The sequence below is a fragment of the Carassius gibelio genome, chromosome B8 (genome assembly GCF_023724105.1).
Source record: "Carassius gibelio isolate Cgi1373 ecotype wild population from Czech Republic chromosome B8, carGib1.2-hapl.c, whole genome shotgun sequence".
Taxonomy (NCBI): Eukaryota; Metazoa; Chordata; class Actinopteri; order Cypriniformes; family Cyprinidae; genus Carassius; species Carassius gibelio.
This window is the reverse complement of record NC_068403.1, coordinates 19,969,900-19,986,731: the sequence shown is the minus strand read 5'-3', so window position 1 is coordinate 19,986,731 and position 16,832 is coordinate 19,969,900.

Sequence of the window (16,832 nt, the reverse complement as noted above, 5' to 3'; positions counted from 1 at the left end):
AGGGAGAGAAAGAGAGAGAGAGAAAGAGAGAGAGAGAAAGAGAGATAGAATGAATGAGGGGGGGGGGGGGGGTGAGAGAGAGACAGCGTGGTCACAGAATGAGCTCAGGTAAGAAAATCATAGACAGTAAACTTTTGGAAGCTAACCATTCAAATCATAGACCAACTTTAAAGCAGCATTTAAATCTCCATAGAGAAAGATACTTGCATGGCCCAGCGTGCATGAGTGTGGTCTTTTTGTGATGCTTTGTGCGCTGGTCCTTTTGAAAACAGTGTGCGTGTGCCGGAGACCGTGTGACGCGCGTGTGAGCTGCGCTGGAGCAGCGTGGTCCTTTGTCTTCCGGCCCGGGGCTGCGGCGGAATCGCACGGTATTTGAAAGGTTCAACAAACAATGTTCCAGAATTCGTCTTCCTTGTGTGAAGAGGCGAATAGTTGAATAAACTTAGTAAAGAAAAGAAAATAAAAGAAAAGAACGAAAACGAAAGCTTCCGGGGGAGCCATGAGACTGGCTCCTCTCAGTCCCTGTGCTGAGGGGGACGGCGATATGAGCGCGGGCCAAGGCCGCGCATGGGCACGAGCGAGAGCGACGCTGGTCGCAGCCAGTTAGCAGCGTGTGTGAAGGAAGAGAGGAAGAAGAAGCGGACCTTGTTCGGTCGGCTCTTATGGCTTGTGATGGTTCACGCCTCTGTTCGCGTGAACAACCAATGAGCGTCCGCGATCTGAAGTGGGGAAAAGTTCCTTTGTCTCTGTGGAAACACCCACCCTACTAACTTTGGGGCTTGTTAGATTTCAGCAGTGATATTCTAGCAAGTTCTTAATTCAAGATTAATATATTTTACACACATTTTACACAGGGGAATAGTTGGGTCACAACATGACAATTCCAAAAACACCAAACAGTACATATATAACTGATAGAAACACAAAGTTACATTAAAATGCAGAATTACACACATTTAAAGATTTGATTAACACATGATAAAACTGCAGATTCTCCAATTTATATGGGGAATCTTTAATGCACCAAAAGCAATACTTCATACATTGAGACCACATTGAATAAGTAATAGCTTAGGATACATTGAGAAAAAGGTACCAGTGAATGGACTCTTTCCTGTCCTGTTGCCCAGTGGGGTCATAAAGTTTTATGAGCTTGTCAGGGGTAGGGTTACAGACTCATGATTCTTATTTGAGAACATTAAAATTAGGATACACATTTCCAAAGTATAAGCTAGTAAAAATTATAATCCTCGCATAACAAGGATTAACCATGGTACACACAAAACATATTCAAAATACATGTTATTAATAAAATGATGAAGGTAAGGAACTTCTAAGAAAGGTTTCTTTTTGTGTATATGTTGGAATGTGGTTGGGGGTTTTCATGTCTCCTTTGAGGCTCGCACGGGTATCGTAAATAATTTAAGTCCAGCCAGGCTGGCGCCAGGCCAGGCATTTCGTTTAAAAAGGTTTCATGTTATATGCCTGAATTTAACCGATGAATCGATGACCTGCATATGCGTTACAGGGTGATACAGGGGGGTTTAATTATATGCAAGAGCTATAAAAGTTTGTGGCCGTTCTCCATGATGAGGACCTACTCGCTGTTACTTTCATATTTTTTTATTCCTTATGAGTTATTGTTTTTTAATAAAGTGAAGCCATTACAAATGGTGATGTGTTAAACCTTTATTGAAAAGAAGTCTCTGAGAAATTTATTTATGAGTAACATTTTCTTCTGGAACTGAATAGTCCTACTAAGCTTCAGGAGGCTTAACCTAGCTGAGCAGGTATGGGTGTCAGGGAGGAATCCAAGACTTTTTGTCATATATCCTGGTCTCCGATGTAAGACCAAATGGTTTTATATCTGCTAATGAGAATAAGTAATGTGCATTAGATAATATATGGAATTCCCTCGACTAATAAATTACAACTATATATATAATATAATATAAACCTATACAAATATATAAATATCTTATAACTAATATATATAATATATATACAGTATATATATATTGACATAAACTCATGAAGGAGAATAAAAAACTCTCAGCTGGACGTGAAGCGACTTGCTCTGGCTCTTCATTGTGTGCCATGTTTGCTTAGGTTAGGTGTGTTGAGATGCTTTCAAATGGTTTCAATCCATGATATTTTGCTTCTTTAATGGAAGCAGCATTTGCACTGGATCATTAAACATGGAGTTATGTATAAAAAAACGTAATAATTCCAAACTCCCCGGTTTCTATACAGAATTTGAATCTCTTAAATAGAAACTAATAATACATGAAACAGATTTTGTCAGAATTACATAATTATTTGTCAATCTTTTCTCACAGATTGTTTAAAATATGCTGCTCCTTTTCAATGGAACTTCGAACTGCATCCTCTATGGATCACTATGGGGAATGCTTCATTGTGACCCATGTCTGAAGCATACATTGATAGAACACCAACAACATATTGGCCGGCAACAGCCCATGAGATCACTACCGGTGCCGGTATAGGCACCGGGAGAACACGTCATTCTCTTCTTCATCTTCATTGACTGTTTTGTTTGAAGTGTACAGCTTTTAGGAGTACATGTTTCTCGCTAGAGGCTTTACTCTGACACCAGCAGTTTACCCGGCTCCCGTACTGTGGGTGTGTGTAGTGAAGAGCAAGTACAAGCATGTGCAGCTCTCGAGGGAGTTGGATGCGCTCTTCTGCACTCATTGTGATACATTCACAGGACTACTGAGGGGATGTGAGTATTTCACCATTTATCTGAGTTTGTAGACAACATTTGCATGAGTGCTTTTGCCTTTTGCGGGAACAGCAATGCATTTGCCGCAGCAGTTTTCTCGCGCTTGATTTCTGTTGAAATCTAGCGAGTGGGGAGAATGTGTTTAGCTCCTGTTGGAGCTGAATGCATGCTGCACGTTGCATCGCGGTAAGAACATGGAAAGGATTTGATGGAAAATTTCTCCCTGTCAGTAATTTCCTTTTGTTTATATAGGAAATGTATAGTGTGGGTCTGTCTGCAGACGTTGGACAGATGGTGTATTTAATTTCCTTTTTACATAACCACATTATGCTGCACTTCAGCTTGAATAAAAAAAAACATAAAACATAAAAAACATTCTCATCCACATCCACAAACTCCTTGCTAGTTATGCCAACATTGTGGGGATGTTTGAGAATGGTTATGAGAAGATTAAGATTTAAATCTTTTAGGATACATCTCACCTTTTAAACTTTGATACCTCTGGCAGGACAGTGGTTGAAAAGCTCATGAAGGCGAAGGTGTGCTCAGTGGTCTTCAAATCCTTCGTTCCACGAAGGTCCAGGTATGAGCTCCAACAACCCAGGAGTCCTGGGCCTTCTCGATCTGAGGATCAGAAATGGGCACAAAAGGATAGTGTTATGGCTCGAGCCCCTCCCCCACCCGCGGGTAGGAGGAATCGCGGGTCAAAGGGAGGTATGTAAGATAAGAGATGTGATCCAGATGAGGCGTCAGTGCTTTCGTCCAGATTAGAGTGATACTTGACTACCTACTTATTTCCTTTGAGGGGTTTAACATCTGCCTTATCTTCCCCTTCCTATTTCCCACTTTAACCACCATCTCTCCACCTGACCAAGGTAAGGTAGGAACTTCATGCATTAGTTTCTTATTTTCTTATGCTGGACCTATGATTTTTGGTTGAGCAGGGCTCCAGAACGGGAACCATGGTGGGTGAGTATAATCCATTCTCTCTCTCTCTCTCTCTCTCTCTCTCTCTCTATATATATATATATATATATGTATGCATGTGAATGTATTAATGTGCAGAATGGTTATGTGTATAATCCTTCTGTGAGATATCCTATGGGGGTAAGTGTGCACTTTCTGAAATCCACATGGTCGTAAGTGTGCACGTTGAATAGTTTGCGTATTTTCTACAATGTACATAGGCGTGTGCACGCAAGACTTAGTGCCGTCTGTTTTTTCCCCAGAAGCATCAGGTGAATTAGGCCCTTCCTTTGCCTCTGGAATGTGCTGAGCTTTGGCTAGCTTGCAGTACGCTTAGTCATTGTAAAAGTACAACGAAATTAAGTGCAATCCTCGGGGTGCATACAAATCAATAATCTAATAAATTGTACACAGATGACTGGATCTGTGGCACAACATTGGTGTTGTTTGGTTACTTGCACAAATAGCTTTGGCATAAAAGGTATTCCATAATCTGTTTGTTCGGCATTTTAGAACCCTATACCATATGCATCTAGAAAATCACACACAAATGCAGTATGTCAGAATGCTCTCAACAGAGAAATGATAAAAGGACACCAACAGGTTTTGTGTGAGCTGGTAATTCCTGAGTATTCTCAGGAAATGTAGTAAGTGTAGACAGTAGTGGTGTTGACACTCCATGTCAGATTGTCCTCTATGTGAATGCCCAGAAACCTGAAGTCAGAGAACCCTCTCAACACAGTCACCGCTGATGAAAAGAGACTGTATTTCTGATTTCTTCCTTTTGAAGTCTATTATCACCTCCTTGGACTTGGTGGTATTCAAGATCAGGTTGTTTTTAGTACACCGCACAGACAACTGCTCCACTTCATTCCGGTAGGCAGACTCATCCTCCCCAGAAATGAGCCCCACCACAGTGGTATCATCAACAAACTTAATTATAGTGTTACTGGTATGGACAGGGGAGCAATCATGTGTGTAGAGGATGTACAGTAGGGGGCTCAGCACAAAGCCCTGAGGAGAGCCGGTGTTGAGTCTGAGAGGTGAGGAGATGCGAGAGCCTGCTCTTACCCTCTGTGAGCGATCAGTAAGAAAGTCCTTGATCCAAAGACAAACGGAGTGAGATATCCCCAGATCTGACAGTTTAGACACTAGCATGTTTGGAAGGATGGTGTTAAATACTGAGCTAAAATCTACAAATAACAGCCGAGCATAGTTCCCCTGCAGCTCCAAATGGGACAGAGCAGAGTAGAGGGCTATTGCTATGGCATCCTCTGTGGACCTATTGACTTTAAAGGCAAACTGGTATGGGTCAAACCCGGGTGGAAGATGAGAGATGATGTGAGTCTGAACCAGTCTCTCAAAGCACTTCATTATAACAGGTGTCAGTGCTATCGGGCGATAATTGTTCAAGTTACTGATGACAGTCTTCTTTTGAAGTGGGACTATTGTAGCAGACTTCAGACAGAGTGGTACAATGGCCTGGGACAGGGACTGTTTAAAGATCATGGTAAAGACCCCAGCCAGCTGATCCGCGCATTCCCTCAACACTTGTCCGGGGATGCCATCGGGTCCCGCAGCTTTCATCAGGTTAATTTTCCTCAATGTGTGCCTCACCTCGTGCTCTTGCACTGTTAGGATATGGCTGCTGTGTAATAATAGATGTTGTGTTGTTTCCTCCGGTGACACCACCTCAAAGCGGGCGAAGAAGTGGTTCAGCTTCTCTGCCAGCGACGTGTCACCGCCATCAGCCAAGAGGTTGCTGGGTTTGTAGTTGGTAGTATACTGTACCCCTTTCCACACCTCCCTATAGTTGCTGTTCTGAAAGCAATCCTCAATCTTCCTCCTGTGTGCAGCCTTAGCCACTCTGATTCCTCTCTTCAGTTTGGCTCTGGCCGCACTATATAGCTTTTTGTCACCAGCCCTGAACACACCATTCCTCTCCCCGAGCAGGCACTGCACTTCTCTGGTCATCCAGGCTTCGTATTAGGATAAACCCAGTTGCAGTTTTTCACTATAACAGTGTCCATGCAGTCCCTAATGTAGGCCAGGACAGCTGTTTATACTGCTCCAAATCCTGATGTTTAACAACATCCCATTTTGTTGACTCAAAAGCAGGGACATGTCATCTGACTGGCCCAGATGTGGTAATTGCTTAGCCCTGAAGCCCCGCTTAATGTTTGAATAGGCCTTATTCAGTATATATTCTCCTCTAGTAACTCCTCTGATGGAGTTTAGGGAGTACTAGCTTTAAATCTGCATGATCAAAGTCCCCTGCAACAATGTGAAAAGCTTCAGGATATATACTCTGCTGACTGCTAATATTATCATGTAAAAGTCCAAGAGCTGAGCTAGCATTAGCATCCAGTGTTATATACACAGCAGATATCAAAACAGCAGTAAATTCATGAGGAAGATAAATGGACCTGCATTTAATTGTCAAAAGCTCCAAATCTGGGGAGCATTGACTATTTACATTCATGGTGTTGTGTAGTGGTGTAGTGCACCAATTGTTGTTCACATAAATGCATAACCCCCCTCCAGGAATGCCATCTTTGTAGCTGCAGGCATGCTGATATTAACCACTTGTTGGAGGAGAACAGGAGACTGAAGGAAGAGCTCGCCCCAAAAGAGAATGGATGATGATTCTTTTAAAGATAATGATGCATAGGTGAATTACTACACTGGGCTTCCATGCCTTGCGCTTCTGATGGGTTTGCTGACACAGCTTCTTCCCTTTCTGCCACAGACTGGCAGAAAACTCTCACCTTTTCAAATGCTCCTTTCAACACTGATGCTCCTCAGGCTGAACCTCCCAGTTCAGCATATTGCTTAGCTCTTCTCTGTGGATCGAAAGACTGTGTCCACCACATTCAGAGATACCATAGGCACAAGGTTTAGACATCTCAAACCCTTGGTGCACTTGCCAGAGAGACATTGCTTGAAGGCCACCATGTCACATCAGTTTGTAGAGGCTTTTGGCAGTCGAGTAGCAGTTATTGTGGACTGCTTTGAAATTCATATTGAAAGAGCATCAAATCTCGAAGCTAGAGCACAAACATTTCCCCACTACAAACACCAGCACACCCTAAAGTATCTCAGTGGCATTACACCACGAGGCTCTTTCATTTCCCAAGGTTGGGCAGGTCATGTCAGTTAAGTGTATATATAAATACACTGGCATACGTGTGTATATATTGTATACACATACATGTCAATATTTCTGAAATATACACACATGTACATTATATAAAAAACTTTTATTTTGGATGTAATCAACCGATTTTAAAGCCTTAGATTGATATACAGTACCTATGCATGAACAACATTTCCTGCATTATCATCGTTATGCATATTGCATACCACCTGTTGTAATAATAAATGGCAAAATGTATCAATTCTGTATCTCTTTATTTGTGCATCATAACATACTGAGGTAAATTTGTAGTTTACAGTAACACATAAAACAAGTAAAGGGGCAGTGTAACACATAAAAGGTAATTAGGTAAACAAGTATCAAGACCACAGGAAAGGCAATAAGTAAAAAAGTTAAATAGAAAAAAAAAGTAATTTATACGTTCAGTGCACTTGTAGTGCTAATACAACAGGAGTAACGTGTAACAACAGTGTAACCTTCATGTATCAAGAACATGTATAAATGCAAGTTAATTTTAAAACAAATACAATTAAACAGACAATTAAATAAACAATTAAATTTAGAAGTTCAGTGTAACTGTTGTGCAAATACAACAGGTGTAACATGTAATAGTGTAACTGTCACGTATCAAGAACATAAATAATGCAAAAAAAAAAGTGGGAAAAAAAGGTAAATAGAAATACAATTATTAAAACGAAGTCATTCAAAAGACAACTATGAGCACAAAAAACACACTTGTGATCCAATGTGTCAGTGTGTACAGGAGGTACAAAGCCATGTTTCTGAAGGTGCCTGATTGAGTCCCACACACAGCTGAGGTGGAACCACTGGACTGCACAGTTTTCACTGTCACAAGCCACCATGTCATCCAGGTCTTCAGGCCCTTTGCAAATGCACCAGAGTCTTTGCATGTTCTCATTTGCCTGTGTTCTTGCTTTTTTGAGAGATGGCTGTAACTCTGTTGAAACAGGTGTTTTTGTGGAGGCTTGTTGAGTATAGTAACAAGACAAGCTCAGGTACTGAAACTTTGTGGAAGAACTCCTATGCCCTCTTTAGAAGTGTTGTCCAGTAGTCCTCATCTAATAAGACCCGAACCACAGCATATTCTTTCTCTGTCCACACAACAATCACAAAACTGTTGACCCAGTAACGAAGATCTGTGTTTGTACTTGGCTGTAGTACTTGTGTGTCTGTATCAGTATCTTCCTTCCCATCAGTTACCTGGAGACATAAAGTGCTGTCATCTGCACGTGTGAATAATTACACAGCCCTGGTGTGTGTTTATGGTGTGCGAGTGTGTGTCTATTTATCTAGTGTGAGGCCTGTTGATTAGATATATTTGTCTTATTAATTATTTATTTTGTACTTACCTTAGTATTTTCTATATATCAGAGGTTTTGCATTCTCAATGCTTTAATGAACCTCCACTCAAGCCAAGAGGGATCCTCAGCTCCAGTGGCCAAGTAGAGTGTGCACACTGTATGCATGGTTGGCATAGCAGATTAAAATCGAAGCAGCAGTCCAGATACGGGGGACCAAGACTTTCACTGATTTTCCAGCCTACTGGATGATGCCCGCTAATGTTGATAAGGTCCACGTAGAGGTGGGTCAAAAGATGGACTTCACCATAGGTGCAGCTAAGAGAGTCACATTTGACAAGTGCATCATCGGGGAGAGATGAATGTCGGGGATATGTACTCGTTTAGGCTCCACGAGTCATTGTGCACATGAGCCAAAACTTTAAAACCTGTCACCCCTTCTTCAGATTTTGCACACTCACAGCAAGGCCATTTGTCTTTCTGGGATGGAGGAGTATTACCATCATTATATCGACCCAGTTAAGCCACATATATTGCCAGAGATACTACAGCATCTTCGTTACCCAAGAAAGAATGGATGTGATCTACTCATCCTGTTCCAACATTGCAACAGCCTCACAAACCTGGTAGCAGTAACAGAGATACTGGCAGTTACAATTGAAGCTCAGACGAAACTGCAACATCATTCATTTGTCTGGTACACATCAAGAGTAGGAAGAATAACAGCTTCCAATATGCATGCTGTTGAAAAAAAATTCCTGTAATTTACTTATGTTAGCAGTGCTTTAAGTGGGCCGGTACACACCGGTACTCAGTACCGCCACTTCCAAATAACTTTATAGCTCTTGAGCGTACCGCCACCTTTGCGTGTGCCCAGAACGTGCTTTTAGTGTACTGACACTCATTTGGACGTCTGTTTTAAAAGAGGTTTTAATTTTTTGCCTGCGCTGCTGCTTTTCAGAGCGCCCTTCACAATGCACGCCTAATTGGTCCCACCGAGAGCAGAGACTACATTATCCGAACACCCTTGAGTTTAAATGCATGCGTCGCTTTAGCCGATTCCTATTGCGATTCTGCTTAACGATTCTGATTCTTATTGATTCCTGGTTACAATTCCAGTAAGTTAAAAAATCCAATAAAAAAAAAGTAAAAAATGTAAATGTCAAACAATTATTGTCTTTTTACAAAGAATTTTGTTGCAGCTAAATAACATGAGCAAAAACCAGCAGCCTAAAGAACACTTAGGCCTATAAGATTAACTTTTGGCTATGCTTTTAACAAAAAGACCACAAAAAAGAACAAATGGACTAATATAGATTTAAAATATTAAATTATTAAAGACAAGTAAACAGTTGGTAATAAAAAAAAGGAACAAACAAATCAATTAGCAATTCCATAAATATTTAAAGCTGCAAGTAGCAATGAATTGCATGTTTAAGTTAGAGTAAAACAAGTAATTTCCCGTTGGCATCAAGTGATGCTAGGATTATAACTGAATATTGGCCTTTAGACCTGATCAGGCCAGGACTCTTATCAAACATTTGATGTTTGGGGCAGAGAGACATTGCATGTTAAAGTTTGTGTAAAACAAGTCGTTTCCTGTTGCAAGCAGTTGGCACTATGACTATAAATTCATACTGGCCTTAAGATGTGTTCAGGCCAGGACTCTTATCAAACATGTGAGGTTTGGGGCAGATCGGACATTGCATGTTTAAGTTAGTGAAACAAGTCATTTCCTGTCACCAGCAATGTTGGGCAGTAACGCATTACTTAAGCCCCTTTCACACTGCACGTCAGACCCGGCAATTTGCCAGAACATTGCTACATACGAACATGCGTCCCGGAATTGATTCTGGGACTGATCCGACTGATCATTGCCGGGTTCAGTCCCGGAATGAGCGCTGTATGAACAAAAGCCAAATGTAATACAGTGTCATAGTGATGATGCACATTATCGGGCAACTCTTTAACCAGGTGTTTTGAAGGATGATCAACATTTGCGATTAAAAAATATGTGCAAACTTAAAGAAGCAGAGATCAGTTAGTTCCTCACTTTCCACGCTGATGCCGAGATCGTTTGCCAGTTTCAGTGAAAGTATAACGTGCCTAGCATTTTTGACTCGTACATTTCATGACACGCCCTGATGTCACATGTCGACACGGGACCTTTACGGATTGTGTGTGAAAGCACGCACATATTCCGCAAAAAAAAATCTAGTGACCCAGGAACAATTGCCGGGACACATTACCCGTCTATTTGCCGGAATCACAGTGTGAAAAGGGCTTTAGTAACGCATTACAGTAATTTGATTACTTTTTTAGTAACAGAGTAATTTAATGCATTATAATTTTCAAAATATTAATTAGAGAATAGTTACAAGCTGAGGTCTCTATATGTTAGTGCCGCATTAATGCATTATTGACACAGAATGCAGTGTTTTAGCTAGAGATTGTAAAAAGGATGTAGCACACACACTGTCGAGTCAAGTGCCAGTGGATTAGTAGTCTCAGCCTCAGAAGTCATGCCCACTGACCATTGGCTAAATATCTGATGCATATGGAACACAAAAGAAACACTTCAGGAGTTTCAAAATCATCATTGGATTGGTTGAATTATAACTGATTTCCAGGAGACGTGTGGGTCGCGTTCTTTAACGTTCCACTTGGAAACAAAGATATATCCACTTGGCCCATAAATATGTCATGCAAGACCCATATACAGTATGTGTTCCCAGATCAAACCCATGGCCACTTGGACCATAAATATGCCATTCAAGACCCATATATGTGTTCCCAGATCAAACCCATGCCCACTTAGCCCAAAAATATGCTATGCAGGACCCATATTTGTGTTCTCAGTTCAAATTCATGCCCAATTGGCCCATGCCTGTCCCTTATGGGGCCCATGTAATCAGCTCATATGGGCTTCCTATGTGGGACTCATACTACAAAACCTACATGGGACCCGCTGATTTCACCCAGCCAAAGCCCATGCCCACACAGTAACCATGGAACCCGTACTTAACCCATCTGGGCCCCACATGTCGTTAGTGGCTGGGTAATGACCTGGAACCCAATTCAGGTGGCACTCCAAGACCTGTGAAGTGGATAGTTGGAGGACCAACAAGAAGACACAAAAGCTGTGTCACAAACTGAAGTGCACAGACTTACGAAGGGAATATTTGAAGTGTGATTGCGTCACAGCAGTGTGATGAATGCAGTTCCAAACTGAAGTGTGTGGTCACAGCGTCACGACGTAAGATGTCCCAATTCAGAATGCACCCTTCGAAGACCGATTTCCAGGGCCGATTGCATCATATTGGCACGACGAAGGCTGATGCATTTCCCAGGAAAAATTGTGTACATATGATGGACACTTTGCACCTATCATATCTCAGAATCACGCACTTTACATTTTTAAAAGACATATTGTCAATAATTGTTTTTATTTTTGTGGTTAAAAATTAAATAAGTTGTATACATAATTTTTGTAGTGTCATTTATTTGTAAATGAGATTGATTTTTGTAAATTTTGTATTTTTGTTTTTTGTATATTCACATGTAAATAAAATAGAAGTTATTATGTACATTTTTATTTTTTTAACGCAGCTTATAATATTTTCATAAAACTTTCTTCTATATGTATATTTCTTGTCCGATAAATATATTTTTAACACACATAAAAAAAAAAAAAAAGTTGTTCTATACATTACTGAAAGTTCTTTTTACAACTATTTATAACATAGCTTAGGCTTAACATAAGAAAATAAAAATACATTTTGAGCCCAGCCCTTCCTCTGTGTGTTCTGGGGTCTTCAGGTGGTCAGTCTCTTGGTGAAAGGCCAGCACCTCCTCAGCGACTTCAGGGACAATGCGGTGGACAGTGGCACAAAGCACATGTCAAACACTCTGGAGACCACCCAGCCAGCAATGACATGTAGGGCCCAAACGGGTTAATTGCGGGTTCCATGGTTACTGTGTGGGCATGGGCTTTGGCTGGGTGAAATCAGCGGGTCCCATGTAGGTTTTGTAGTATGAGTCCTACATAGGAAGCCCATATGAGCTGGTTACATGGGCCCCATAAGGGACAGGCATGGGCCAATTGGGCATGGGTTTGAACTGAGAACACATATATGGGTCCTGCATAGCATATTTTTGGGCCAAGTGGGCATGGGTTTGATCTGGGTACACATATATGAGTCTTGAATGGCATATTTATGGGCCAAGTGGGCATGGGTTTGAACTGGGAACACATATGTTATTAAATGTAAAGTTGCCTACTAAATATACTGTTGGATAGTTTAATCTACACAGGCCCGGCTGCAGGATAAAATTACTGAGGGGGCATGTGAAATTGTTAAGGGGGCTTAACTTTATTACACCATCAATGATTAATACACACTGAGATCTCGCTTTGCAACAACAGATTTTTTAAATACAGCGCTCCCTAAAACACTCCATATGCAACTGCAGGTAACCAGAGACTAGCAAATTTTAAACAGTGTAATGATGATAGATCATGTCCTATACCTTTTTAGAAGAGCTGCAGTCTCCTTGGCACTGAATCACACTTAAGTTTAAAATATTCTAACTTACTCCCGAGAGTAAGATTTTTCGAGGGCGACAGTTATTTTAGAACGTCCCCCCTTAATGTTTCCATGGCAACGCGTCATATTTGTCACGTGAAACACCGCAGCCACAATAATAACACTGTATAGACGGTTTCAACGGCATCAACATAAACAAACGTTAATGCGCGTGAGCGCTTTTGTGGACCTAACTTAACTTCCGGTAGACTCCAAATAGAATCAATAACAACAGCCAAGTCCCTATAGAGTAGATATTTTTTGATAACAAACAAAATGTGTTTTCTGTGGGGATCAGGCGGACTTAATGAAAATGCTAATTCATTATTTGCCAGCAGGAGATGTTTTAAAGCACATACATAAAGCGCGAGAAATAGAGGTTTCCCCAGTAACAGCTGTAAACAAAGCAGAGCTGGTACGCTCACACGCTGCTTTATCATGCATATAACCTGCACGTCTTCTTTCAGAAATACAGCGATATAAAAACACCCGTGCCTCGTTTTGATATTTAAACATAAATGTAAGGAATTATTATTATTAAACGTGCAGTACGTTACGTAACGTTACGTTACTCATGTTTATTAAAAGAAGCCTTTTTGAAAATCGATCAGTTTTAAAATTGTTGCGAGTCTCCAAAAATAAATAAATGTATGGGAAACACATCCCGCAGCACAGCCACCTGAGCCCAACTTCAGTCTATTCATCACCTTGGCTTTAACTGCGTTTGTAGATGGCACCGCAGCCAGACCGATATACACAACACAGACCGGAAGTTAACTTAGGTCCAGGCACGTGCGCCCGATGAAACCATCTATATAAGAGATGGTAGATTGTCTCCATGGCCATGACAGGGCAGGCGGTGAGTTCCTGGATGGCCTCCATGGCCACGACAGGATAAGTAGAACGCTCAGGGAGTTCAGCTGAGATGTGACGAGGCTCTGGAAGTTCCGCAGAGACGTTGAGAGACTCTGGTAGTTCAGCATAGATGTGAAGAGACTCCATGGTGTTTTGACTGGATTCAGGAAGATCAACGGTGACATGACTTTGCTCATGAAGATCAACGGTGACTTGACTTTGCTCATGAAGATCATTGGTGAATTGTCCTTGCTCATGAAGATCTTTGGTGACTTGACTTTGCTCATGGAGATCAGCGGTTACTTGACTTTGGCCATGAAGATCAACGATGACTTGACTTGACTCCTCAGGTCTAACTGTGGTATTGCTTAACTCATGAGTGTTACTGGTGACTTGACCTGACTCTGGAGGGTCATCGGTAACCTGACTTGACTCTGGGGGGTCATCGGTAACCTGACTTGCTCTGGAGGGTCAACGGGGACCTGACTCGACTCTGGGGGGTCAACGGGAACCTGACTCGACTCTGGGGGGTCAACGGGGAACTCACTCGACTCTGGAGGGTCAACGGGGAACTCACTCGACTCTGGAGGGTCAACGGGGAACTCACTCGACTCTGGAGGATCAACGGGAACCTGACTCGACTCTGGAGGATCAACGGGAACCTGACTCGACTCTGGAGGGTCAACGGGAACCTGACTCGACTCTGGAGGATCAACGGGAACCTGACTCGACTCTGGAGGATCAACGGGAACCTGACTCGACTCTGGAGGGTCAGCTGTGGCTGTCATCTTGTGCCGAGGCACTGGACTGGCGGCTATCTTGTGCATTGGTGCTGGGCCGGCAGCCACCTTGCGCTGTGGCGCTGGGCTGACGACCACCTTGTGCGGTCCTCCTGTCTGTAGACCCCGGTCTAGAGTCGGCCATCCCGCCTGGAGAGACAGGTGTGACTGGGGTATCCCACTGAGACCAATGTTGCAGGTACAGTATGCAGGTACAGATTTCCCTCTCCGGCACAGGGTTGTCCAGACAGACGTTGAAAAAGTATCATTATATCCCAATCCTACCGCCAAGGTCCAGAACTCTTGTGCCACACCACCCACCTCATTCCCCTTTTGATTAATTTTAGGAATCTGGCTGGGGAATGGACAAAAAATCCCACACCGCTGCATCTGATCTTGATGGAGTCCTTCTGTAACGATAGGACACAGGAGACGAGAGATCCAAGAGCAGTGTATTTAATGGGTAATCAGATAACCATGAAAACAAAAACAAAAACAAAACAAACAAGAAACTAGAGAACACAAGGGAACGTGAGAAAACCAGGTGACGGAAAATAAGGACTCCATGAAAACAGAAAGAGAAAGACTGGTATTTATAGACAGTATAACGAAGGAAGTGGAGACAGCTGAGTGCAATAACAGGTGTGCAATTAACTGTGATGAAGGGACAAAGCTAGTTGGAAATGTAGTGCCTGCGGTGAAGTGCCTATGGGGAAGTGAGACCAATAGTGAACACCCGGGGAAGCACAGATCAGACACCGTGACATCTACTCGTTCCCTTTGGGGATTTTTAACCTCTGGAGTCTAAGAGGTTATCAGGAGAAAATAGCCTCATAACGCGTATATGCGTTAATCGACTTAAGAGGGTTAACTTCTGCTTTTATCCTCCCCTTCCTAATTCCCCTGTAACCACCAGCTCTCCACCTGATCGAGGTTAGGTGGAAACCTCTCGCATAACAGTCTCCTATGCTGGACCTTTAATGTTTTTATGGTTCTATGTTCATAGCAACCACCTGACTGATGGTCCAGACTAAAAGGAGGCGCCTCTTGAGCCTGGCTCCAGCGCAGGAGGTTGGGTGAGTAAATGTAACCCTCTCTGTATATACGTATATGTATTAAATTGCTGGTAGTTACGTGTCTAATAACAAACTCTGTGAGTTTCCTTTGCAGTGCTCAGTTACAGTGTTTACTAAACACTCGCCAACACCAGCCATCCGGCTTCATGTTCTGGTATCCGGTATCATGTTCTTGGGCTCCATTCAGCCAGTCGCTTCCCTCAACATGAGGGTCTATTTGGGTGATTCCTGGGTAATTTAGTAGTGCTCCCCTTTTTCCAAAAAAGGGTCGCCTATGAACGCGCTACTCTGAGCTCGGAGTTCTCCTCTCATATGAGTTTTCTTTTTTTTTTCCCGGAGTGCTCCAGTATTGTTTCCATAGATCGAGTTGATGACTCTCAATCATACTGTTTTGGGATGCAACATTCCATCTATGAGCTGCTCTATCAGAGTGCCACGAGAGCCCCTCCTTAGAACGGTATTTGAAAATCCATGCTATGGTAAGTGTGCACGTGAAGTCTTTCCAGTCCATTCTAGGGCTGTGCAATTAATAGATACCGTCATAAAATCACAATGTGAGCGTGCACAATTTCTAAATCGCTTTATAGCACGATTTTCCTCGGCCCTGACCTCCCACAGTATGATATCCGATCCAATCAGAATGCAGCGCGCCTAGTGCGAGAACAGAACAAACAGGGCATATGTCTACGTAACTCCAGGTTCACACACTGTCATAGAGGGATTTATTTATTTATATTTTTTTGCCATAAGTAATTATAAAAAAAAATAATAATAATTGAAATTGAAATTGAAATTTGTCCTTTGGTTATCTATAACTGGGTAATTTTTAAAAGAGGCATGCCCAAATATACCCAAAAGCTTATAAAACCTAAATGAAAACTCAAAACTTTATGAAACTTTGTGAAAACATGTAGCAAACGACTCTTAACAAGCATGCAAATTTTCATGGAGATCGGACCATAGGTGGCGGTATAACCGTAGAAAAGGTCTCAAAAACACATGGTAAATGGCCTCAAATTAGTTGAAAATGCTCATATATTCACACAAACACTAGATCTTCATATCATATGATAGATCATCTCATTCTGGACAACTTTACCTTTGGGACCAATGTTGTCAATAAATATGTTAATTAAATATTCAAGATTAAAAAAATAAATAAATAAATAAATAAATAAAAACTACTTTTGTAAACTAGTCCAAGAGTTTTGTCTGAAGATCAATAAAAGTAGTACAATTCTCTAGACTCTCTCAATAATTATCAAAAAATGTTGAACATTTGCATTTGGACAACTATATAGCCGTCATTTTATAATATGTGCTTTACATAGTGTACCCAAAGACCTAT